Raw genomic sequence first — 26,862 nt, forward strand, 5'->3', positions numbered from 1 at the left:
GGACCGGTCCAGGCCAGACCTCCCTGAGCCGCCCAACCTCTAGGGAGTTGACCTGTCCAAGCTATAACTAAACACAGGGGCGTATCTAGGGTAGGGAAGGCAGGGCACATGCCCCGGGCGCCACTTGAAGGGGGTGCCATTTTGTAAAATTAAAAAAATGGCTGCCAAAAACAAAATGGCCACCGTGCATGCTCAAATGGCCTCTGTGAGGCCCTAGGTCATGACAGGCCTTGCAGAGGCCATTTGAGCATGCGTGGTGGCCATTTTGTTTTCAGTGGCAATTAAAAAAAAGAAGATTATTTTTAAAAATGCCCACTGCACATGCTCAAATGGTACCTGCGAGGCCCTAGAGGTCATCTGGGTCAGGGGGAACCTTTGCAAAACAAAAACAAAAACCCTAGCCTTTAGGAAGCCCCCCAAAGGGGCTAGAGGTAAAAATAAAATAAATAATAATAATATAAGACACTGTACACATATTCAGATTGGCACTATGTACAGAGAATCAGGGCTTGTGAATACTGAGCTGATGCTTATGAGCTAGGATTGTATTCATTTGCTCTTAATTTGCTTCTTGTGATAAGTGAGTTAAATGTGATGTCTTAATAATATGGCTATTAATGGTGAGTTTGTCTTTGAATCAGTGTGAAATCCTTAATATTAAGGCCCACTGGGAGTTTCTTGCTCTCTTTCTCTCATTTTAACTGTCTTCCTGAAAGACTAGAATATATTCCAAGCAGTGACACAGTTTACTCTGCATATCCTTTAAGTATTTTCAGAGTATCTGGGAAAAGTCAAATTTTAAAATTTATGAAATAGTGATGCTACAATGCATAGTAGGGAATTAGACAGGCACTTCTGTTTAGTTTTCCAAGTATTTCCAAGTATTTGTTTAGTTTTCCACATAGTATTTGGGTATTTCATGAGCCCCAGCATTCTGAAATTTGTAGTTTTCCAGCATTTTTTGGTCTGGCTACTTCCACTGCTAAATAGTTTTTGAAATATTAAAAGATTAACGAGCCTGACTTGTATTTTTCAGCTGATATTATGGTAAAGTTATCTGAAAGATGGGTGTCAGATGCTTGGACAGGGGGGCACAATTTCAGTGTTTGCCCTAGGCGCTATTTTCCCTAGATACGCCTCTGACTAAACTCTCACTGACTTCAGATGTTATTCCCAAACCACATTATACCTGCCGCAGTGGGGGTTAGCCTAACTTAACAGCCCGCGCTGCCCACCAACCACTCAGCACAGCCGCTAATCCCTGCTTCAAGTCCCTCAAGAATAACACAGTTCCCTTGGGCGACAGGTGGACTCCATCGATCCCGAACAACCCAGGGACTGCAAAAACAATGTCAGAATGAACTATATAACAGCCCCCTAAATCAGATGCAAAATGTGCCATGTGGGCATTAACATTCCACTGAGCCCTCTCAATCTTTCCAGGGCTCCTGGCACCCCACCAAACTCTGTGCTGCAGCAGATCGGACCAAACCATCATAAGCCCAGGAAGCCAATCCAAAACCTGCAGGAGGTCAGCATAGATGCTATAAGTAATGACCAGCCCTGACCAAGCAACTAAATCAGTCTTGTCCATGTGCATCACCAGGATGCCCGGTGGAGGGTCAGCTGACAGGAAGTCTTGCAGCATGGGCAAAAACTGAGCAATTACCATTCCACACCAACTGATCCAGGAGATTGATGCAAATCTCCCCTGTCCTAGCTGTGTTCCAGGCAACGCTCCACACATCGCTTTGTGGGCCCAGAACACAATTGAATGGCCCAGGATAAGGACTCTCGCCCACTCAGCCAGTCACACCAGGCCTGCAAGGAGAGAACCATGTAAGTACCATCAAGGAGCCAAACATACATACTGCTTGTACATACTGGACCGCCAATGGCCAATGAGCTGAATGATCTCACCAGGCAACCCCAGCTGGGAAGCCGCAGTGGCGGCACCGATACGGAATGAGTGCAGTGACAAACGGTTATTGGGGGTCCCTGCCACTGCCAGGGATCTACGCTCCACTGCCCAAAACTGGTATTGGGAGAGGGGCCTGCCATCTTCGTGTACAAAGAGGCACCCAGCACCCTATCCCCGGAAAGCTGCATAATTCCGCAATGCCTGCACTGGGCATAAAGTTGGATTATTAGACTGATGCAGCACCACAGGCTGCCCTTTGCCTCGCTGGTTTGTTTTGGAAAACCTGAGCTGCAGCCTCACTGAAGCCTGTCCTAAGTTCATTTCCCAAAACTGAACTTCTCTTGCAGAGGAACCTCCTCATCCCCTGGGGAACAGCTCGCCAGCTCTAAAGGCCCCAAAGAAAATTACAAGCGTAGCTGTGTGGAAGAGCAACACATTGTAGGGAGGATGGCAAATGGTGTCATAATGCTCTATTGCACCCTGAATTACAAGGGGAGGAAGGGGCCTGCGGACATTCGCCCAGGCCAGGCATTCCCTGGACCAACCTTCTAGCATCCTCCTAACCCTAAAGTCGGCCGTTGCATCACTGAGACCCTGCTCCTTGATGAAAAAGGCAATGGCAGAAAGGTAACCCGCCATGGCCCTAAGGGACAAACCCTTGTTCTTCAGGTGCACCAAGTACCGCATGAGATACTCCACTGGTGGGGGCCACTCCTGACCCACTCCTACCTGCTCCCTAAATCTCTGGAAATCCCTGCACTGCCTAGAGTAAGCAGCCTGTGTGTTCTGGGCCAGCGAGACCAGGATAGCTTTATGCGCCTCTAAGCACCAAGGCTCGACAGCCAAGCGGACATCTTGTCAGGCAAAGCTTCAGCCTCCGGTGCCAGCTGACAAAAGCACTGTACCTGAAAATGAGACAGCGCATCTGCCAAGCTATTCTGTATGCCCAGCATGTGGCATGCAACAAAAAGGTGTTATTGGTAAGACATGCTAGCACAAATGCCCTAACAAGGGCCATAACTCTAAGTGATCTGGAAGTTTCCCAGTTGATAACCTGCACCATGGCCTGGTTATCGCATCAAAAGCACACTGTTTTGTCCCTAAAAGAAGCGGCCCAGATGTGTACAGCCACCACTACGGGGGAAAACTCCAGGAAGATTAAATCCTTGGTGGTACCGGTCAACACCCAAGCTTGAGGCCACTTCTTGGCACACCAATGCCCCCTAAAGTACACTCCAAAGCCCAGCCGACCGGCAGAGTTGGACAGGACTTGAAGCTCAGCCTCCAGCAGGAGTGGGTCCCTCCAAAAGGACACCCCATTGTAGGCATCCATGTAGGATACCCAGAGATCCAGGTCTTCCCACATGGGGGCAGTGATCCTAATGTGACGGTGCGCCACTTGCACCCCAATGGTGGCATCACACAGCGTTCTTAAAAAGGGGTGTCTGGGTGCAACTACCCTACATGCAAAATTAAGATGACCTATGAGCTGGTGCAGCTGGTGCAGTGTGACCTTGCATGTCCAGGAGCTGTCTTGTAGCAAAGATCGCAGGGCAGCTAGTTTAGCCTCAGGCAGCCTTGAGCTGCCTGAATGCATGTCCAACTCTATACCCAGGAACGTAAGCACTGGGGCCGGACCTTCAGTCTTGTCGCCTGCTAGTGGGACCCCTAGCTCTAAACACAAACCCTGAAAGGACTCCAATAAATGCCTACATGGATCAGTCCCCGCCCTTCCAACAAAAAGAAAGTCATCTAGTTGGTGAGCTGTTGTTAACAGCCCTGCCCTGGCTCGGAGCGCCCACTCCAACATGGAAATGCCTCAAAGGCAGCACAGAAAACTGAGCAGCCCATGGGCAAGGCACCACAAGAATCAAAGCTGAGCAGACAATGGACCGGGTCTCATGATCAGTGAGACCTGGTTTCTACGGGTGAGCGGGAAGAGCAGGCTAAGCCCGCTCTCCCCACTCACGAGTGGGCAGGGAGCCCTGGGCGGCCGAATTGGCCGCCCACACGATGGCCGGCTCTGTGATGGAGCCGGCGGGGGTGGGGGGAGCGGGGGCCACGCAGCCCCCGCAAGCCCCAGTATGCCCTGCACGAGCGCGCAGGGCATACTGGGGAGACCCCTGAGCCGGGAGGCGGCTTTTCGCCTCCTGGCCGGGGGTCTACTCATAAGTAGGCATGGTGCGAAGGTGCGCCGCGGCTACTCACGATCATAAAAATAGGTTTGCTGGAGCTCTCGCTCCACAAACCTGCTTTTTACCAGGGGTTCTCGAGCAGGTTACCCGCTCAAGAACCACCGGGCTCGGCTGTGAGCACGGTGGTTCTTACGGTCAACAAAAATCGGGCCATCCTCTGCTAGCCCTATTTTTGTTGATCGTGAGAAGCGCCCCATAGTCTCGGGTGCCTAGAGCACCCGACTCATGTGGGAATCCCCCAATGCACTACACTGCTTAGATTGATCTTTCTATTAGTCTCTGGGTTGGTTTTCTCAGCCTTGTGGATCTACAATGTGTAGGTTTCCTGGAGACTGGGACTTATTTTCTCAGCCTCCAATGATCCGCGCTGATGGGAGCAGTGTGGATTGTGTGGGTGCATGCCAGTGCACCAAGGAGGAGCTTGTTGATTGTCTGGAAAGAAGGTAGGTTCATTCTTGCCTCTCCACCCCACCACACCACACCCCACCACACCACACCCCATCCCTCTCATGGTCGTGTGTATGATCTTCTTGACTTTTCCAGAGCAAGTACCAGGGAAAACACATTTCAGTTATACAGAAACAGAATTTCTAAGGCTTATGAGGGAAGAAAGATATATTCTAAAGATGTAATTTCTATTCAGTCAATGTACAATACAGTCCTAAGATTCACTGAGGTTTAAAACATGATTTTTACTTAGTTGTTCATGAATTATATAATGAATCTAATACCTGTGAAACTTTAAAAGAGATCATTTCAACTTGCAAGTATAAAATCAATTTTCCCCCATCTAAAATGTACCTAGGAGATGAGAAGAAATTATGTAATATATAATTCAGGCATTATGACAGGAAACATATGTTCTAGGCTTAATATTATGAGTCCCCCTAAATCAAGGTGATGTTCTTTGAAAGCTGGCATTTTTTCCCCATTGTTTTTTGCCATTGGAGGTATACAACATAATTAATAGGTAGTGGTAAATTATGAGTCCAAGAGAGAGTTATGTAATAAATCATGAAAGTGAAATAATAAATTATGCTCCTAAAAAGACCTTTATTGAATGTAGAACTTTGGTATAACTTTTCTTTCTTTTCCAGTTTATGGTAGACTGCAAATTAGAGGAACATTTTGTCTCTTTCCTCTAATCAGCCACCCACTTTAAGTTATTGATATTCTCAGTCCATTTCAACACATGCCTTCAAACTAATAGAGACTAGTAATGTATTTCTGTGACTAAATGTGAAAAATTTAAAACTAATTTCTATCTGAAGCAATGCTGTGTAGTCCCAAGATGACAGAATAATAACTAGTCCCAGAAAATTCAAGTATGAACCACACAGAAGTCTCAGAATTGCAAATGGAGATGGGGGAAGGAAGGAAGGCAGGAAGGAAGGAAGGCAAAAAAGAGAGAAAGGAACTCTCTTCAAAGTAAGGGGGAAAGGTGATGAGGGAAGAAAAATGAGTATGGAATGGGAAGGGACATTTGAATAGACCACTATTAATTTTATTTTATACATTTCTTCCCCACCTTTTAAGAAAAAAGGGTGGGGTCACCTGATCATCATTAGGGTAGGAGAAGTCTCCAACTCTGATTTGTAAGCTGGGCATGCTCCTGATTTTTGACTATGTTTTAGATAAAAACCAAGTTGGAAGCAGGGAACTTGATCATTAGTCAAGCACCAGCTGGGCAGAATGAGTTTCACACCTACCTCATTCAAGAGCTGAGGACGGAATCTGTGTACGGCACACTAGTTGACTGACGATCAAGCTCCCCAACTCCAAAATGTGTTTTTATCTAACATATGGTTGAAAGTACCTAGCTTCCAAATTAGGGTAGGAGGCTTCACGATTGTGTGAGCTGCTCTAAAGTCTTTGCAAGGTGACTTTCAGAATTTTAAAATCACAACATGCTAAAATAAACATTAATTTAAAAATTACCAGTATAATAAAAAGCTACTGCTTAAAGATAGACAAAGAGGAGGCTTGACATACAATCTTCAGGGAAAGAGCTCCACAGTCACTGTGCTGCCACCAAGAAAGCCCCCTTCCTGGGACCCACCAAGGACACTTGAGCTAATGATGGGCCTGTGCGGCTTCTCTCGGAGCTCTGGTAGGCTCTCTCCCAGTGTCCAGTTTCTTCTTCGTGTTCACTGCTTTGGGGGCATGCACATATTGGTTCAGGCAAATGCTTTCCTTGAAGATGGATTATGACAGGCCGCTTTCCTTTAAGGGCCTCCTTCAGGTATCTTTTAGCCCTTCTAGTGTTAGCCTTAATCTCTTCAGTCAAGACCTTCTGTCTGACTTGACCCTGGTGGGGGCCATCTCCCTTTCAAAACTGAATTTATTTTTATTATTATTTATTTGATATGTATACCACCCTGCCAAAGGTGGCTCAGGGTGGTTTACAATAAAATAAAATAAAAACAATTAAAATCAAAAACCAATTAAAAGCAGGTTAAAATTACAATTAAAACTAGATAAAGTTAAAACTAAATATCATTCAAAGCCAGGCTAAAAAAGATGGGGCTTTAAGGCTCCCCGGAAGGCCTCCAATAAAGACAATCCTCTTATATCCGCAGGAAGCATTCCACAACCTCGGGGTGACAATAGAGAAGGCCCTGTCCCAGGCTGCCACCAGATGGACTGGTGGCGTGTGAAGACGGGCCCCTCCTGATGATCTCAATGAGCGGTGGGGATCTTGTAGAGTAAGGCGCTCACTCAGGTACCCCAGACCTAAGCCATTCAGGACTTTAAAGGTAATAACCAGCACTTTGTACTTTTCCCAGAAACATATCGTCAGCCAGTGCAACTGTGTGAGAACAAGCATAATGTGGTCTCTCCAGGATACCCCAGGGACCAATCTGGCTGCCACATTTTGAACTAACTGAAGTTTCCAAATTACATACAAAGGCAGCCCTACATAGAGCATATTGTAGTAGTCCAACCTGAAGGTTACCAGCTGGTGTGCACCACTGTTCTCAGGTTATTCTGCTCAAGAAAAGAGCAGAGTTGTCGAATCAGTCGCAGCTGGTAAAAAAACAGCTTTGCAAGCTTTGAAAGTGGCAGAGAGGAGGGAAAGCTGCCAGCAGTCTCCTCTCCTCATGTTTGTTGAAAACTTTGCAAGGAGTGTGAGGCGAGGCATTCCTTGCAAAGCTTGCAAGGGTCAGATTGGTCCTGAAGAGCTGCTCAGAGGACAGCAGTAGGGGGCATCTTGCCACCCTGCTGGATTCCCAATAATCTGCTGCCTGAAGTGACTGCCTCATCTCACCTCACTAAAGGGCTGCCCCTGAGTGGGAACAGTGGCACCAGGAGGCAGAAAGCTGTCCCAGCCCAGCTCTGAGAGCAGGACACAAGGGGACACAAGCAATACTTTCTTGCCAAAGGATCAATGACAATCTGAGGGATTCCTGCCAGCACAGCCACCATCACAAATGTTTGTATGCTTGAACTCTGCACCTACCATGTTTAGTAAAGACATGCAATGGACTTTCAACAACAACAACAACAACAACAACAACAATATACTAAAACATTTTAATTAGCACTTCACAACAAAGCATGGATTTGCCTTTCTCCAGAAACCCAAAGTTTCTTTGCTGCCTTTTTTTTGCAACGAAGATACCAAGCTGTGAAACACATTACAATTTAAAGAATCATTCTTGAACATACTTTACTTCCCATCTCTGGTTGTTTTAAAACCACTTTTGAAAGCACACCGGTTTCATCAGGCTTTTAGTTTATGATGTTTTAAAGTTTTATTTACAGTAATTTTCATCTGTTTTATATGATTTTGCGGTTTGAGCTGCTGCTTGTTTAGATTGTAAACCGCCCTGAGATTTTATATAGGGCAGTATATAAATGTGTTAAATATCATAAAATAAACACACAAACATGTGATTTGGGGAAATGGTTCCTGGTCAGGCATTGAATATTACCACGTACCTAATAATAAACTGGAAAGCTCAAGTAGATTCACACACACACACACACACACACACCCCAGAGCAGTTCACATGATCATAATAGGGGTAGGAGAATTCAGCTGCTGGGTAGGAGGGAGCCCTCTGAAACAGCTGCTGCTTAGCACACAAGCACAGAGGGTGCCTTTGACCTTGGTTTCAACTGACAGATGATCTACATCCCACTCAGTGCATATGGGAGTGAGTTTAAACTCCCTGCTTTTGGAGCTGACTCAGAGCGAGTCAGAGTGGCACACTAGGCAGTGTCCTACAGCACACTGGTTGAGAAATGCTGCACTAAAAGACAAGGGCTGACATGATATGCAGCCCTCTGTCGCTATGACACTCCATTCCAGGGCTGCTGCTGGCTCATGAGCAGCCATGATTCTGTTCAGAAGTAGCAGTTGCACAAGCAGCACTACCATAAGCAGCATTTCCACACTATTCTCTTCACTGAATGGAAAAAAGTGGCAGCAGTGCTGTTTGTGAAACTGCTACTTCTGAAAATCATCAGGGCTCCTTACAAGTAGGGATGTGCATGTTCATCTGGGAAGCGCCAAACCAACTCGGGCACCAGCATTTGAGCTGGATCGACAGGGAAGGGGTGTTTCCCTTAAGGAGCCGGTAAAGAGTTCCATACCTGCTCTTTCCTGCCCCACTGCTTTTCCAGGCACAGCGCCCAGTCCCCAACCTGCCATGTGGTGCTGTGGTGTTGTTCCCTGCAGCCTCCATGTGGCGTTGGTGTGCACGCTAGGGATATGCGGACCGGTTCGAACTCAAACCGATTTGAATTAGAACCAGGGTGGTTCGATGGTTCAAATTCGAACCAAACCAGCCATCAGGTTCGAGCGGCAGGTTCAAATTTGAACCAAACTGGGGGTGGTTCGATTTGAACCAGTTCAAACAGGTTTGAACCAGTTTTGACCTCCAAAGATGGGTGGAGTGGTAGCTGGCACCCATGGGTACCTACCTTCCTAACCCCAAAGCAATCGGACACTCGTACGATTTTTTATGAATATTTGATATATTTTTAATTATTTTTCTCATAGGGTATAATGGGACTGAACCAGCCCATTATCCCCTATTGTGGAGAACCTAGGGGCACAAAAGTGGAGTTGGTGATAGACACCCAGGGGTGCCTACCACCCACAAAGCCCCAAGGCAATCGGACACTCCTCTGATTATTGGTGGATTTTAACATTATTTTGGAATTCCTCATAGGGTATAATGAGGATTGCAGCAAATGTATAGCTTCACGCCAGGGGGAAAGGGGTGTTTTAGAGTGGATTGTGGTGGGTGGTAGTGCCCAAGTGGGGCCAGGAATCTATCAGAATTATTTGAAAGGAATTTGGCAAAAGGCTGATTTTTAAGTGATTTTTGAAGTTTACGTGTTTTTAAGGTTTTTCTCCATAAAGAAGCATGGAGGTGTCAGCAAATGTATAGCTTCACACTGGGGGCAAAGGGGTGGACTAGAGCAGAGTGTGGTGGGTGGTAGTGCCCAGGGAGGGCAAGGAAGCTATCAGAATTCTTTGAAAGGAATTGGGCAAAGGGCTGATTTTTAAGTGATTTTTGAAGTTTATGTGTCTTTAAAGATAGCAATAAGTGGATTCATGGTTTGTCATTGAAAATCTTATATGCTACCAAAGAATCTACACTCAGAACACTTCAGAAACAACAAAACCCAGTACCCCATGGGTTAGCAACCTATGGGGGTGGTTAGCACCCTCTGTTCACTACACCACCACTCACTCTGGGCCACCCCAGCACCCCACAAATGGCTTTAAGGTTTTTCTCCATAGGGAATAATGGAGGTTTCATCAGCCCCATAACTGCACTTGGGGGGTGCTGGGGTGGCCAGAGCAAGGGTGCCAACTACCCACATGGGTTGCTAACCCATGAGGAATTCCAAAATAATTTTAAAATTCACCAATTATCAGAGGAGTGTCTGATTGCCTTGGAGCTTTGTGGGTGGTAGGCACCCCTGGGTGTCTACCACCCACCCCACTTTTGTGCCCCTAGGTGCTCCATAATAGGGGATATGGGCTGGTTTGGGTCCCATTATACCCTATGAGAAAAATAATTGAAAATATTTCAAATATTCATAAAAAATCATAGGGGTGTCCGATTGCTTTGGGGTTTGTGTTGTTGTTGGCACCCATAGGTGCTCCACAATAGGGAATAATGTTCTGGTTCTAGTTCCATTTAACCCTATGTGAAAATAATATAAATAAATTTCAAAAATTCATAAAAAATCGTATGAGTGTCCAATTGCTTTGGGGTTTGGGTGGCAGGTACCCTTGGGTGCCAGCTACCACCCTACCAATTTTTGGAGGTCCAAACCAGTCAAAACTGGTTCAAACCAGTTCAAATTCAAACCAAACCAGGGGGAGGTTCGAGCAAAACCGAAATTGAACCACCCCCTCCTGGTTTGAACCTGGTTCAAATTCGAACCGAACCGGGCAAACCAGTTTTGTGCACATCCCTAGTGCACACATGTCAGCCATTTGCGTGCCAACTCTGCTCAGAGGCTGCAAGGGAAAGTGTCATAGCCTTGTGTGGCCAGTTGGGGACTGGGTGCCATGTCCAGAAATGTGGTGGGGCAGGCAGGAGCAGGTAAGGAGCTCCTTAAGGGAACCGCTCCCTGCCCTGCTAGCCCCTGCATGAGCCATTCATGCACATCTCTACTTAGAAGTCTACAGCAGCCTCAGGATGGAGAATTACAGTGACAGTAGGCTGTGGATCATGTCAGCCAGCATTCTCTAATTCATAGCAAAGATTTTGTTTTTCTTTGATAGAGACTCTGACCCAGTGAGGTCGTTCACACAACCTTTGAGAGCCCTGGGGAGGGCGGGAGGAAGAAAGGCAGGCAGGAGAGCATATACCTTCCCTCAGATGATCTGGTGTGGCTACACAACTGACACTTTTGCAAGATGCAGGGCGTTCTGGAGGCCAGGAAAATGCAGCCCAGCCTCCGGATATCCCACAATGCACTGCGCAATGAACATGGTGCACTGAGGGATTCCACGGTGAGTCAGGTGCTCTAGGCACCCAGCTCTGTGTCTCCTTGGGCTGCATGCAGCCCGAACATACACACATCCCAGGTGAATGGTCAGGTAAAAATCCCAGGCTACACAGGAAGGCAGCACCAGGATCAGCCTCGATCCTAGCACTTCACAAAAGTAGCCCTAACCAAGTAGGACTGCTCCAGCCTGGGTAGGGCTGCTTGTGTGAACAGCCTCAGTGTTTTCCTTCCATCCATACCTAAGCACATCTTGTTTGGCTTATTTTGGTGGTCTGTTTTGTTTGCTTTGTTGCTGCCATTGGATTAGATTTCCTGCCTATTGTTTTTTAGATTTATTTTAAAATTTGAATTATTTTATTTTTTGTTGTTTTTATGGTAACCTCCTTGGAGACCATTGTTGCAGAAAGGTGATCCATGAACATAGTAAGTCAAACACACACACACACACACACACACAAACAAACATACAAATGGAAGGTGCTCAGCCTAACAGCAGATATCTATATGCCATAAATATGGATTAAAAAAAAAAACCTGCCGAGAAAATGTTTAATACAATCACATAAGAAAAGACCCAGTGGAATGCTCTTCTACAAACATTGTGAAAAGAGAGCCTTTCTTAACTGTGTGTTGCTCACAAAGTCTGTTTGCACTGTTTTGAGATATATATTACATGAGTGCAGAGATGCACTCTAAGGCTCAGAAACACATTTTTCTAAACATGAATAAGTCCCTGTGGGCCTCTTGATATGACTGGTTGTTGGTTCAGCTGTTCCCTAATCAGAAAAATACAGAACTCTTATAAACTTGCCTAAATTGATGGGTACATCTGGGGAAAACACCCATACCACCACCAATTCCCAGTTCCCTGCTTGTGATACAGTATTCACTCTCAAGATAGAAGGGCACACATTAATATCTGCAAGCCAAGACTTACATTTCCATGAAATGACTAAGCCTATAAGATTCAGCAGAGCAAGCATGAATTACTAAAGAAATTTTCAGTCCAGGCAGTGTCACTGAAAACTATGCAGCTTATAATGGCATAAGTAACTTGAGGATAACAAGGAATAAAGAACAAAGCATAAAGTGTCTCCCACAAAGTAGGGATGTGCATGGACCGGTGGTTTGGCCAGTTCGGGGCAAAACAGTGGTTTTGGTGGCAGTGCCTCAAGGGGTGCCTGCCACAGTACAGATTCCAAAGGAATAGGGCAAAGGGCTGATTTCTTAGGAATTGTTGAAGTTTACGCGTCTTTAAGGTTTTCCCCTCCCTAGGGAATAATGGAAGTTTCCGCTGACCCATAACTCCACCTGGGGGTCACTGGGGTGGCCAGGAGCAAGTGGTGGTGTAGTGCACATAGAGTGCCAACCACCCCCATGGGTTGTTAACCCATGGGGTGCTGGGTTCTGTTGTTTCTGAAGTGTTCTGAGTGTAAATTCTCTGGTAGCATATGGAGCAACCCATGGCGGTGGTTGGCACCCTATGTGTTCTACACCACCACTCGCTCTGGGCCACTCCAGTGCCCCCCAAGTGCAGTTATGAGGCCGCTGAAACCTCCATTATTCCTTATGGGGAAGAACTTTAAAGAAGTGTAAACTCCATTCAATCTTTAAAAATCAGCCTTCTGCCCAATTCCTTTGAAATAATTCTGGCAGCTTCTTTGACCCCACTGCGCACTACCACCCACCCTACTCTGCTCTGGGCCACCCCTTTCCACCCGACATGAAGCTATACTCTTGCTGAAAACTCCATTCTTCCCTATGGGAAAAATCTTAAACTCCAAAAATTCACTCCAAAAAATCTTAAACTCCAAAAATCAGCCCTTTGCCCAATTCCTCTGAAATTTGGGTGGTGCTTCCAGCCATTGGGCACTACCACCCCCACCCACTAGTTTTGCCCTGGGGCCATTTTTTAAAATCCAAAACATATCAGGTTCAGATTTTGTAATTTCGAACGAAGAACAAAATTGGGTTGTTTTGGATTGGCTGATTTTGAACAAAGAGCAAAATGGGGTTGTTTTGGATTCAGGCCAAAAACAAAACAGAAAAAAAGACCGCACAATCCTACTCACTCCTGCACACATCATTACATGCACATGCGCAGCAGCGGCTTCTGATCTCTTCCTGTCCAAAGAGGCACCAAGGCAGGAAGGAGGTACACTGCCGCCCTGTCAGACCATTTTAAAAGGGTAAATGTGGAGTGGGGGAAATGCAGCAGAGGGGCATAAGAGCACCTTTCCCCATCCTTAAAGAGATTCCCCCCACCTTCAAATACGCAGGCGTCGGTTCCATGCACACCACAACAAATCAATGAGACCCACAACATCCCACATATTTTAATTTTATTTAAGGAAATAGACTAAGGGTGTGAAGAACGGCAGATCAAGCACTGGTTTGGCGCCATGGGGAGGGGAGTGGGGAGAGGGAGCTTTAAGAAAAAGGAGAGCAGGTCCTTACCTGATCTCCACTGCCCCATGCAGCTTCCTGCTGGAGTAGCAAACACATGGCATCCACGCATGCATGGGGACCATTTGCGTGGTCAGCAAATGGTACCCATCATTTTAAGCGTCATAAAATAGTTGCTTTCCCCTTTACTTCTACAATCTGCTTACAGTTCCAAGGCAAAAATGAAGTGAAATTGAAAAGCAGTTTGTTGATAGCTGCCCATTTTGTCTTGAAATTGTAAACGGAACTAACAGTAAAGGTAAAGTGTGCCGTCGAGTCGGTGTCAACTCCTGGCGACCACAGAGCTCTGTGGTTGTCTTTGGTAGAATACAGGAGGTGTTTCCCATTGCCTCCTCTGCGAGATGATGCCTTTCAGCATCTTTCTATATCGCTCCTGTCCGATATAGGTGTTTCCCATAGTCTGGGAAACATACCAGTGGGGATTCGAACTGGCAACCTCTGGCTTGCTAGTCAAGTCATTTCCTGCTGTGCCAAACTAGCTATGGTTTTAGCTCCAGAAACTCCGTACCACAGGGTCAGCATCTTAGAGCAGGCAATAGATGAGGGGTGGAGTTACAATCATCAAGTACATCACAAGACACACTGCCTAACCAGATTAGACAATGTTACTTTATCAATCCACATGTGAAAGGATTGCACTACAACTGCAATGGATGCTTTAGAATTTTCCTACAAACTAGCCCTTAAAATAACCCAAACTCCAATATGACACTTGAGGAGGGAAATGGGACTGCAATTATTTGGAAGAAGTAGTGGCTGAGATAGTGCACAAGGTTCCATCTGTATTTTAACAAAACATATACACAGTTGCACAAGAGCAAACACAAAAAGTTGGACAAATGCAATGTGCAATGGATGGCTATTATTTCCAATGGATTTCCATCACGCAACTTGGTTTGCACAATTTCCGTTTGCAAAAGAGCATTCTATGTTGTGCAGTATGTCAGCTATTACCTGTATTATCAGAAACTGATGAGTGAGCGAATTGACACAATACTAAAGAAAAAAGCTAGGACAAATGTATCCATAGATTCTTTGTTCTTGCAGAAGCTGTCTTTGTGAAGACACAAAAGAGCTTTCCTTATTTCATGTATTAACTAAAGGTGTCTTTGTAGAAAAACATGAAATAGTATTATTCCTGTAAAATTATTCTTTATTTTACTTTATTTGATACTTGCTGTGTAGCAGATACACACGTTCTAAAAACAATTTAACAGTATCATAAAAATGGGATAAAACAATCCCAATAATAAAAACAGCAGCAGTGTAAAATACAACACAGATCAGTAGGGACTTTTCAGCTAGTTAAGCAGTGGAAGATGCTGTGCAAGAATCTTTGAGTTAATATGCAAATATATTGCTGGTCAGCAGAAAGCATTGTTCAGGCTTCTGCTCAAGAAGCAAGCATGTCTATTGTTATTTGCTCATTACTATTGTTTGAGATGTTTGTTTCCTGAAAGCTCACATATGTAATTTTAATCTGTAACCTTGAAGCTGGCTCATGTATTTTAAACCATCATATACACTGATGCCCAAAACGTGAACAAATATTCATTCGCTTTGCCTCCACAATGAATTGCTTTAATTAAACAAACCAAGCTTTATCCAAACCACCAGGAGTTTCTATATGCTTGTCTGAATGCAACTCCTTTCAAAAGGAGGCAGGTGGGGGCAGGGAGGAAGGGGGAGGCTGACAGCCTCTCAGCCTGAGAACCTTAGACCATGAGATTAGCCACTTTCCAATATGTGCATGCTAGTTAAGGTGGAGGACTGGAGGATTACAGGTGGCATAGTTTATATGGAAGAATGTCACAACACATTTGTCTAGTGATGTGCAAGTTCCTTCTGGCTTACCACCCAAACCAATTCCTCTTGAACACCCAAATATCTCAAAGAGTTCTCTCTGGAAAGAGAATGGGAAGAGAGTCAGGCAGCATCCCTCACTCCTCCTTTCCTCCTCATTGGCTGGCTAGTGTTCAAGCTCGCACCTTCCTCAGCCTGACTGAGAGGCTCAACAGTGAGAGAAATGTCAGTGAGCATCAGCCAGCCAGTCATATGGAGAGGAAGAGGGAGGGATGCTGCCTGACACTCCTCTCTCCGCCTAAAGCTGAGATAGACCTGAAAAGATTGTCCATTAAAGGAGTTTAGGGACCCATTTTGAATCCTGCCCTCATTAAAAGTAACAGGATAAAACTATCATACTCCTTTTCTCTGCTTCCCTCCAACAAACGTTTCTTAGCAACTAAGTTCCATTTACCCCTAAATCCTGGGGGGAAATCTGGGATGTAGTTTCCTGTGGAGAATTCTCTCTGTGTGTGAGAGTGTGTGTGTGTGTGTGTGTGTGTGTGTGAGAGAGAGAGAGAGAGAGAGAGAGAGAGAGAGAGAGAGAGAGAGAACAAATGAATAAGAAAAATATATGTGTTGTTGATGTATTAATATACAACATGATTTTAGGAGGTAAACATGTTAATGTTTCTTAGGCAAGGGAATACAAGCACGCAAGTGTGATATTATATGTACAGAAGTGAGAGAAAGGGTATACCGAGAATGTTTTGTTTTTCACCATTTTGTTTTCCAGTTCTTCAGCAGCAAAGATATAAGAGGAAGGCACAAAATGTGGGAAGGCCCATCCTCACTGTTTGTCCCAGGGCCCAGCCTTGCTACACTCTTGGGTTAAACTAAAGGTAAATGGATAGACATAAACAGAACAGACAAAATCCAAAAGACTACACTCTTACTAAAACTCAGATCTCTCCTTGGAGAGTACATACAAGGACTAGATGAAATGGGCTTCTCTCAGACAAAGCTGGTACTTTTCTTAAGGCATTTCCTCCTCAGAGATAACTGCCAGAGCTCCCTTGAGGACCAGCTACCCAAACCATGAATTCTCTCCCGCACCTCAAGGTTCTGTGTGTAGGAGGGACTTATGTCTTCTATTTGCCATTCCTGGAGCCCCTCTGCAAGCCTGGTAGAACTCACACACTCCCTACATGCAATATGGTACCTGATTTGCCAGGGAGTGCTTCCTGATCTGTTTAGTGCTAACAAAAACTGTCAGCATGGGGAAGTTACCATAATATAACATGTCCTAGTTTTCACCAGTTGCTGTGCACATCACATATCACTTAAGCAACTCATGAAATACTGATATAATGATAGGGATACAGCACCACCTCAAGGATTAACCTTTTACTACTATTATTTGGGAAAGTATTTCAAAAATCAAAACTAGAAATACAGGAACCTTTACAGACAGGGCTTTTATTTCGAATCCACTCTGGATCGGAGTGTGCCAGTCCATTAGCTGGATTTACCCTGAAATCCCTGCAGGCTATCAGGGACTGCGCTTTCTGGCTTAGCCTGAAGTATGTCTGGCTTTTAAAAATCCTCTAATTTCAGAAGCGAAGGAAGGAAGGAAGGAAGAAGGGATTCTGTTTTGCCCTGCAGTTTCTCTGTTATGTGTGGGGTGGTCATGCCAGTAAATAAGTGTTTTTCAAAATGCAGTGAAGGGGAGTTTGACAGCTGTTTTGGGTATGGTCTGCTCTAAGTGATGTGCAGTTGCAAGCACTGGGTGGAGAGGAGGTGTTGTTGCAGACTGGTGATAACCTGTTGAGGGAGTCCAGAAGGGGAGGGGGAGGGAGAAATGCCTGCATTAAACACAAGCACAAACTGCAAAGTGTGTGTCTTCCTATGTTTTACATAGGCTTTAGAATGTTGGAACCTGAACCTTTTTTTGTCTGAGCTGATTTCATTAGGTGTGTGTGTGGAGGGGTGGGAAACATGAGGTGATAAAGGTGGTCACTCACAAAAGCAAGGGTTAAGCATCTTGCTGTTTGATCCAGCTGCTGCTTGGCAACTCGTCATGCTGTCCTTCTGCTCTTAGCTGTCAAACTAAGAATAAACAAACACCCTCTTGCCTCTGGTGTGGTTTGTGATTGGTTGGAGGAAAAACCGGGAGCAATTGGGTGGTAACACGAACAGGAAAAAGATCTTCCAGGGAGTGCGGGGAGGAGCTGATGGCTGTGTGAACTGTCAGTTTAATCCCCTGAATTAAACATCTTGTGAATCTGCTGACAGGGCTTTTATTTCGAATCCACTTCGGATTGGAGTGTGCCAGTCCACATATTAGCAGGATTTACCCTGAAGTCCCTGCAGGCTATCAGGGACTGCACACTATGGCTTAGTCCAAAGTATGTCCGGCTGCTGCAAAGCAAATCTGCTGCAAAGCAGATTCGCAGGTATCATAAAAGAAAAGATATGTTTTTTCGACATAGATGAGTAACATGGAAATGTTGGTTCACAAATGGTTCGGCTGTGCTGGTCCTACCGGGGAGACAGGCAATTTTGTCAATCTCCCTTTGCTCTGAAGCTCACTGTGCTTGCTGAAAATATGTCCCTGAGGGCTGCATGTCCCTCAGGAACATATTTTTGAAGTCACAGCGAAAGGGGATTGACAACAATTATTCCTTCACCATAGCACATGTTTAGCATCACTACACCTGAGTCTTGAACCTCACATTTGTCTGCATGTTAGCCAATATTGATTGTACAATCAATATTGACTACTGAGAGAGCTGTTTCTGTTGGAAGTGAAGGACTTTGCGCTGTCTCTTGTCTCAAAGACAGTGGAGGACAGACTAGTGAGTCAGATGGCTAGAGGGTCAAGATATTGGTCATCCCTTCTCTACTGCTCTGACACTATCCCTTTGGAATGTAGATTGCTACTCTTAGGAACTAACTTCCTTCTTTCCTGCTTTGCACTTCCTCTCGCCCTCCTTCTCTTCCTGTTCCTTCTACCTTGCAACATGCAAGCTCCTCTCCCTGCACCATGTGTGCAGAGATGCAGAATCCATCTGCATCCAGCTAGATAGATAGATTAGAGATCCTAACTCCTCACTCTCCTAGCTAGAATAAAGTTCTCTAATAAATACCATTTATATTGATTTGAAACTATGAACTGGCTCCAAGTTACTTTACTCTCAGCATACATGCATGCCTAACTAAATTCCGCTGTGTTGTGCCTCTGTGCACTCTGCTATAATGATAAAAGGGTTTCTCTTACCAGAGAGAATTCCCAACAGTTTCCACATCAGACATGTTTTATAAACTCCATTAATATGGAGTTGTGGTCCATGCTGATGAAGGTTCAAGTGATTACCTGTGACTGCGGGCAATGAAATCCAAACAATATTCTCTGAGGGTATATCCAAACAATATTCTTAATTTTCACCTGACCTTTGAGAGCACTAGGGAGGGCGGGGGGAGGCAGGATATCACCTACCTTCCCTGCAGATGATCCAGAGTGGTCCCAGGCCCATGTGGCTCCTGAGCCCACATGACTGGTGCTATTGCAAGCAGCATGTCATTCTGGAGGCCATAAAAATGTGTCCTGGTCTCCAGATATCCCATGACACAATGAGTGCGATGCATTAAAGGACCCCGCTGTGACTCAGGCACTCTAGGCACAACCCTGTACGTGGGTAAAGGGGTGTGTTCACATCCTTCTACCCAAGTAAATGTTTGGGTAAAATTCCTGGGCTATCTGGGAGGGCAGTGCCAGGATCGGCCTTGATCCCAGTGCTAAACATGAGCAGTTGTACCCTAGTATGGCTGCCCAAACCTGGGTAGGGCTGGTAGGGCTGCCCAAACCTGCTCGTGTGAACAGCCTCTCCATCTCATGCTTTTTGGTTAGATTATAATCAGACATGAAAGTGAACTTTACTGTTCGACTGGAGACTGATTTCTTAATTTACTCTGCCCCTGTGTGGACAGAGGGAGAAGTGAATAACTAAGTAAAATGATTTTTCTTGCTGTTCTCTAGCTGCGAAGCATAGGTACAAATAAGAATCAGAAGCAATCCATAGAACTGGGAAATCATTAGTGAAGTGTTGCCGTTTTTGTCAGACAATGAAAATGTGCAACATAATATTACTATTGTTGCTTTTTGTTTGGTCGAAATAGCAATAGTGGCAATGCTCAGCTGACATTAGGTATGACACAGAGAACCATGTGGTATAATAGATAATAGGCTTGCTCACATGACAGCTGGCATGGTCGAAGCTCCCAGTCTGGGTAGAAATGCTGAGCATGCTCCTGGTTTTCAGCGATGCACTTGCAAACATGAAAGTAGGAGGCAGAGAGAATGATTGTTTGTGAGGCAGCAGCTGGGTAGCCCTACTCAGATTCCGTAATCACCTTTTAAATTAGGTAGGAGGAAAAGCCATCCTACCCAAATGTCACCTTGCACACAATCTTTTTTTCTGCTTTCTACCGTCATGTCTGCAGGCACATGACCAAAAATTAGGAGTGTGCCCAGCTCTCCTGCCCAGGTCGGCTGCTTCTCCTACACGTCAGCAATTATGTGAACAAGTCTAGGGTTTCAGACTATGATTGTAGAGACCAGGTTCAAATTTCCAGTCAGCGATGAAGTCTACCAGGCAGTCAGGCTTAATTTCTAATCTAGCCTATCTCACAAGGTGCTTGTGAGGATAACATTGAGGGGTGTGGAGAATGATATTATTATTATTATTATTTATTATTTTACATTTATATCCCGCTCTTCCTCCAAGGAGCCCAGAGCGGTATACTACATACTTGAGTTTCTCTTTCACAACAACCCTGTGAAGTAGGTTAGGCTGAGAGAGAAGTGACTGGCCCAGAGTCACCCAGCTAGTTTTATGGCTGAATGGGGATTTGAACTCGGGTCTCCCCGGTCCTAGTCCAGCACTCTAACCACTACACCATGCTGGCTCCTGAATGTGCTTCCCTGAACTCCTTGGGAGGATGAGATTTGTAATATAATTAGCAGGAACATCTGTCATCATATCTACTGTTTACCTTTGTCTCCAGGTTATGGAGGAATAATGCTCAAACTATAACAAGACTGTTTCATGACTTGCACATAAGCTGCATTGATTTATTTGATAGTTGATGATGTTAAGATATATTTCTCTCTTGTATAATCAATACCATGCCCTTTTTATGTCACAGAGGACCTGTCTGGCTTTGTACTGTGTTTGCTGATTCATCTGAAATTGAGAAAAAACATTGATTTGAAATAAATCAATTAACTCCGAGCAAGGGGCTGATGAAGCAAAAATAATTAGTATGGACAAGAAAGAATAAAAGCCACACAAACAAGGAAGGAGCATTTTAGTTGAATTTGAATGAGACTGGCAGGTGAGGTTCAAGACGAAAGGAAAGAAGAGTTCAATATGTGAGAGAAAATAGCAAATGGAATATAGTTCAGCTTTGGTTTGCAAACTGTATTGAAAACCAGATTAATCTGATAACTTTGTTCGAAAGGATGCCACCTTTCTCTAAACAAGCAGTAGAGTTTTATTAAAATATGATGCAATAGTTCAAATTTGCATATAATACAAATATGTTAGGTGAAACAAAAAAGAAAGAGTAAAGGGAAGAAGGCAAAGGTTTTTGCTAAATAGCTAACTTTCAAGTTGGAGAAAAATAACTAATGAGTCATTGGATCTATTTTATTCAACATGTCATCATTTCTTCACACAATAAGGTCGTGCACACAACCATCTTCTGTTGGTTGGGAGGATGTGGGGGAAAGGCAAGATCGAACTTACCTTCCCCTCAGATGATCTTGATCGATGTGTGGGACACGCTGCTTGTGCACCCATGTGATCTCTGGAAATGTGATCTCTGGCCGGGGAAATGAGTCCTAGCCTCCAGCAATCCCTAAATGCACTGCACAACCAGTGTGGAACCTTTAGGGATTCCCCTGTGAGTTGGGTGCTTATCTCTGTGTCTGCTCGGGCTGTGTGCAGCCTGAGCAAACACACAACCCCAAACCTGGGGTATAGGCCACACTTGCGCATTTAACCCAGGTTAAAGCCTGGGGTAAATTCCAGAGCTTATGGGGGAGGCAGTGCCAGGATGGGCCCCAATCCTGGCGCTTCACACAGGCAGCCAAACTCAGGCAGGGCTGCCCAAGGGTTTGGCTGCTGAGTTTGGCTGCTCATGTGAACAGCCTTAATGAGTCATTCACTTACAGAATTCATTACCACAAGATATGATGGGTGACAGCTGAGATGGCTTCAAAAAAGCAATCACATTGAATAGCTCAATGGGACCTCCATGTACAGACGCAATATACCTGAGTATCAGATGCTTCAGGGGAAGGCCAATAGCCTTTATTTCAGACTAGGCCCAACCCTTAATTTAAATTGGTGTCTTGCTTGTGAGTTTACAAAAGAGTGACTGGGAAGATATGTTTCTGCTGGCCCAGCTTCATGGAATAAGGAAATGTGTATACTATGAGGGCACACATCTTGCACACATCTTTCCTCCTACCTATCTTGCATATGTTTCCACTCGAGATATTATGTACACTAATCAACCAACTGATCTCTTGTGTGAACAGCTAACTGGCTACATTAATCGGTTAATTGGCTACATTAATGTCTTCATCAGCTTGTATTTATTATGTATTAATTTTCTAGTACGCCTTTCAACAACAAATTGGGCTCCCAAGGCAGCTTACAACAAACAGTAAAATATTAAAACTTATCAAACCAGGCAAGAAGCACAGATTGCAAGAGATTTTGAACCCGGGCTTCATATGTGAAGCTGAGTAAATGAGGGGCTTCATAGACGAATAGTATTCCTCAAGGCACCCCAAACACAGGATCTTAAGACTTAATTGGGTTTGAGCTTAAAAAGACAGCCAGCATGGTGTTGTGGTTAGAGTGCTGGACTAGGACTGGAGTGGCCTGAGTTCAAATCCCCACTCAGCCATGAAACCCATTGGGTGTCTCTGGGCCAGTCACTTCTCTCTTAGCCCAGCCTACATCACAGTGCTGTATACCACTGTGGGCTCCTTGAAGGAAGAGCAGGAGAGAAATGTAATAAATAAATAAATAATTTTAAAGCCAACATCTTAGGACCTACATTGTGCTTGGGAACTAATTGGTTGCCACTGGCTGACATCCTGATTAAATTTACTCAAGGGAATCCCATTGAAGTTAAAAGGACAATTTAAATATTTTAATATGACTAACTTGTCCTTTCAGTTTCAATGGGAGTTCCTCAAGTAAATTTAGTCGAGATGTCAGCCAAAGTGATTTATATATTTGAAAGTGTCTAAGGGAACCTTCAGTTAGTTATGCTCTGGTTAATAGCTGGTTTTGTTGAAACTGCTATTGTAAAGCTACCTGCCAGTTTTACTTAGTTGTATTATGAAGTGTCAGTTATGAACCCAGCCTTGTTTGCAAGTCTAATCTTTGGTATAATTTGTGAGATCACCAGCAAATACACTACAATGCTGTTGCCATACTGCAGAAATATCTCTGTGGTTTACACCAGGCAGTGACCTACATTCTGTGCAGCACCCCACCAATTGAAGAGCAGAGCACTCGTGGTTGGTTTCATGCAACTGCAAAGCCCACGTATGCTGCTAGCAAACACAGGGAGACTCTTCGGCTACTAGTAAAAATTGTGTCCTCGCTGCAATGATGCTTCATTGCTACCGTGACAATGCAGTTCTTAGTAGCCACAGAGCCCTTCCATGTTCACTGTGTGGACAGGTTTTGGGGTGCACAGAACCAGCACTTGCACCCCACTCTTGGACTAGTGGTGCACTGCACAGAAGGTAAGCCAGTATCTGAGAAGCCACTGATTAACAAGATTTTGTGACTGCAAAAGCTGGATGCAGCATTTCAGCTATGTCACTGCTTTCTGCAAGAATAGAAGTGTTTCCCTTTGCCTACGAAAACACCTACTCTCACAAACCCAACATTGCATTAGTCCATCTGCGCAGCTGCATCATACCGATGGCTTCAGAGTCATCTTACATTCTGTCAGGGCTCCAAGCAGGTACCTTTCATTTATTGTTTCCCAAGGTCATGAGATGTCTGCAACTGACAAATTGTATTGTAGCCAATGAAAGTGTATGCCACAATAAATTTGTTAGTCTTTAAGGTGTCACAGGACTCTTTTGGATACAGGCCTCTGGTTTGTTCTGCTAAGAGGTTATATTAGCCTGGCAGTTTTCAATATTGCCCTGAATATAGTTTGGTATTGCTGCGTCTCACATTACATCTTCCCTAAACCCAAATACGACTGTGAGTGGGGGAAAGTAAGTACCCCTATTATAGGGAACTCACTTGAGTGTCAGCTTCCCAATGATATGTGCACAAGGCTACCCCACTTTCAGAGTGGTTGCCATGCATTCTTGGGACCACATTGCAGGTAAGCATTTATCCTTGCCAGGAAAGTGTGCATCTTCACCCTTCTTATTCTTCCAGTAGTAGAAGACCTCTGTGAAATCTAAAGCTTACAATTCCTTTCACTAGCAAAAATTGGTCCTGCAAAAGTTGCCATATGGTTTGGTCACATCTAACTCTTGCATAACGATAACAAGATTCCACTTTTAGAAGCAGATATACAGGAATAGGATTTCTTTGTGAATGACTTATCTTTTTGAGATATAGCCAGAGTCTGGCAAATTATTAATGATAACTAATAAAACCTGTTTAAATTAGAGAACCCATATTAGAGAATCCAAGACAGGTTAAATTCAATTAGAAATGGAAGGATTTTCGTCTTTTAAAATGTATTTCTAAAACTTCCTGCTGTTAAGGATTTCACAGATCTCAAGACAGAATATCACACCTTTCATTTTCTAGCAGTCAGCAGTGTAATTCCAACTGTCTGCCAGTAATTAAATACATTACTTTGGCAATCAAGATGAACTTGTAATTTTTCTATGTCAATTATGTCACCATTTTTGTGAGCCAGAATTACTACTTGCAGAGTGTTTTGCAAGCCTCAGAATAGGAGAGACCTGCATGTAACATTTAACTGCACAGAACATTTAACATGACATTCCAGCAGCACTGCATTGATACCAATGCAGTGTAGATAGAAGAGCATCCTCATTAAGGATGTGTGAACAGGCTCGAGCCAGTTTACACTCGAACCGGTTCAGTTTGAGGGCTCAACCTTGGACCAAACCAAACCTCTCAGGCTGGTTTTGGCCCAGTTCGAGGGTGGAGGGGGGGCATTAACATTTAGTTTTAAAAGGATTGACTTACCGCCACCAAGGACTGCAGCCATGGGGGGTGGTCTCTGGTGGCTCCTTCTCTCCCCCTACCAGCCCCCCTCCAAATCTCCCTGTACTGGTTTGGCCCATTTTGGAGCTATTCTGGCCCTCTGCATGCACAGGCAGCCATTTTGGGGGCCCACATGCATGCAAGGAGATTGCAAGGCAATTGGAAGCCATTGCCAGAAAACCAATCAGCAAGGGGAAACACACCTCCAAAATGGCACTTGAAACATCAAAATGTTTTGTTTTGAGCTCGAAACAGGTCCTTTATTTAAAGGGCATTTTCTTCAAACTTGAAGCTCTTGAAACAGCCTGTTTCAAATTGAAAGGTTTTGACGTTGAAACATTTTGCACATCCCCTAAGCACTTCCAGACTGCATACCTGTTCCTTCTGGGAAAGTGTTTCCCCAACCAGAACAGCCAGATCAAAATTGTCTCCTGAGTTCCGACCCCACACCTGCATCTTATCTGGATTTGTTCTCCATTTGTTATCCCTCATCCTGCCCATCACTGCCTACAGGTAGGCATTTAGGGCGGTTATGCCTTCTCCTGAGGACGTTGACATGGAGAAATTGATTTGAGTGTCTTAGAATTAGGATATTATATGATATAAATATTTAAATATTTAAACCAAATATTGGAGTTTGGGGCAGTATTTGGCAATTCCTTTAATGTGTGAAACAGGTGTTTTATTTCAGTTTTGGTGCTTAGAATTCTACCATCACCATCACCCTGCTTCCTCAAACCCAACTCCTGCCTCAAAGAAATAGTTTACACACTTCCCTTCATTTTTTTTTAAAAAAAACCTGTATATGGGCCTGCACATGACTGAAACTGCTTTGGTCACCCTCCTGGATGACCTGTACTAGTAGATGGACAGGTAAGTGCTACTCTGCTCACTGACATTTAATGGATTCCTCAGCAGTCTTCATCACCATTAATGATCAATTTCTTCTTGAACATCCCTCACTTGGAGATGGAGGCACCATTTTTCAGTGGCTCCCATCTTTCCTCAAGGTCCAGGTCCAGAAGGTTGTGCTAGGGGACTCATGCCATACTTCATTGCCTTTGACTTTTGCAGTGTTGCAGGGACCATCTTATTCCCCATGCTCTTTAACATCTACATGAAGCCACTGGGTGCTGGGGTGTAGGGTGACAGTTTAAGTTGGTGCAGAGGGAACCCAGGTTCAATGCATGAGCATGGGTGGCCCCTCTGCCCTCCATGGTCCAGCCCCACTCTGGTGGCATGCCCCCCCCACTTAATCACACCAGCACTATGTGCTGCTCTCACTGCCCCCTTGCCAGCCAGTGGGAAGCAGTAAGAGCGTGTTCGGGGCTTTCCTGTTTCCCACCGTCTGGGAGGAGTCTGGCAAGGGTGGCGTGGTGAGCAAATGGGTGGGCAGCAGCAATGCTGGCCAGCTGGCCAGTAGGGGAGAGGCAAGCCAGGTGGCCCCAGAAACAAGATGGTGTGTGTTCTTTGGATGTGTCCATCTAATTATAGCTCCGCCCCTGGTGGGTGGATTTCTGAGCACATCAGCATTGGGGGCAGGGCTCTCAAGGCTGCCGTATGCAAGTAAAGTGCCCCAGTTTTTATAACATCTGAAGGGGGCTTCTCTCTCAGCCCAACCACCTCACAATATTATTGTGAGAATGAAATGCTGGAGAGGACCCATTCTGAGCTCCCTAAAGGAAAGGTGGGAGATTCAAATGTCATGAATATAGTTGTTGGTTGCCAGGAGTATGGAAAATAAGCAGAAGCAACAAAAGTTATCTTTTACAATGAAATTTTTAATAACATTAATATAATGAAACTTTTGCATTACTACTACTTGATGCCTCCAAATAAATAGCAAAAACAATGAACCATTATCAAAATGGGAAAAGAGAGCATTCGGTGGACTACCTGGAACTGCACAAAAGGACAAAACAGAGAGAACAAAGCCTTGAGGATTAAGATAAGAGGATCTGCAGAGAATTATTTGTACTAAAGGACCAAGAGAACGTCCTCAGATCAAGCTTAAAATAGCATGAATATATAATTTTATATAGATGGTACCTAATTCAACACAACATTTAGCATATGTGTTTACGCAAAAGCAAAGGAGGGGTTACAGCTGGAAGAGAGGAACTGTCTTGGAGGTCAATCTCAATAGGCTGCTGATATTTTGCTGATCATCCATATTATTTTTAGGAGATAGCAGCCCTATTCAGACATTATGTTCTACAGG

At 44.6% G+C, this 26,862-nt stretch overlaps 1 long non-coding RNA gene across 2 annotated transcripts in view; it reads left to right on the forward strand.

Annotated features, from left to right (window-relative positions):
• Nucleotides 1-26,862, forward strand: part of LOC128349221 (uncharacterized) — an 82,289-nt gene that overhangs the window by 36,485 nt on the left and 18,942 nt on the right. The window contains exons 3-4 of one of the 2 annotated variants that reach the window (XR_008318629.1): nt 16,142-16,247; nt 20,554-23,479. This is a non-coding gene — a long non-coding RNA (uncharacterized LOC128349221). Of the gene's footprint in view, nt 1-16,141; nt 16,248-20,553; nt 23,480-26,862 lie in introns of those variants that run through there. The other variant, XR_008318630.1, reaches the window with a different exon arrangement.

This window comes from Hemicordylus capensis, chromosome 3 (assembly GCF_027244095.1).
Source record: "Hemicordylus capensis ecotype Gifberg chromosome 3, rHemCap1.1.pri, whole genome shotgun sequence".
NCBI lineage: Eukaryota > Metazoa > Chordata > Lepidosauria > Squamata > Cordylidae > Hemicordylus > Hemicordylus capensis.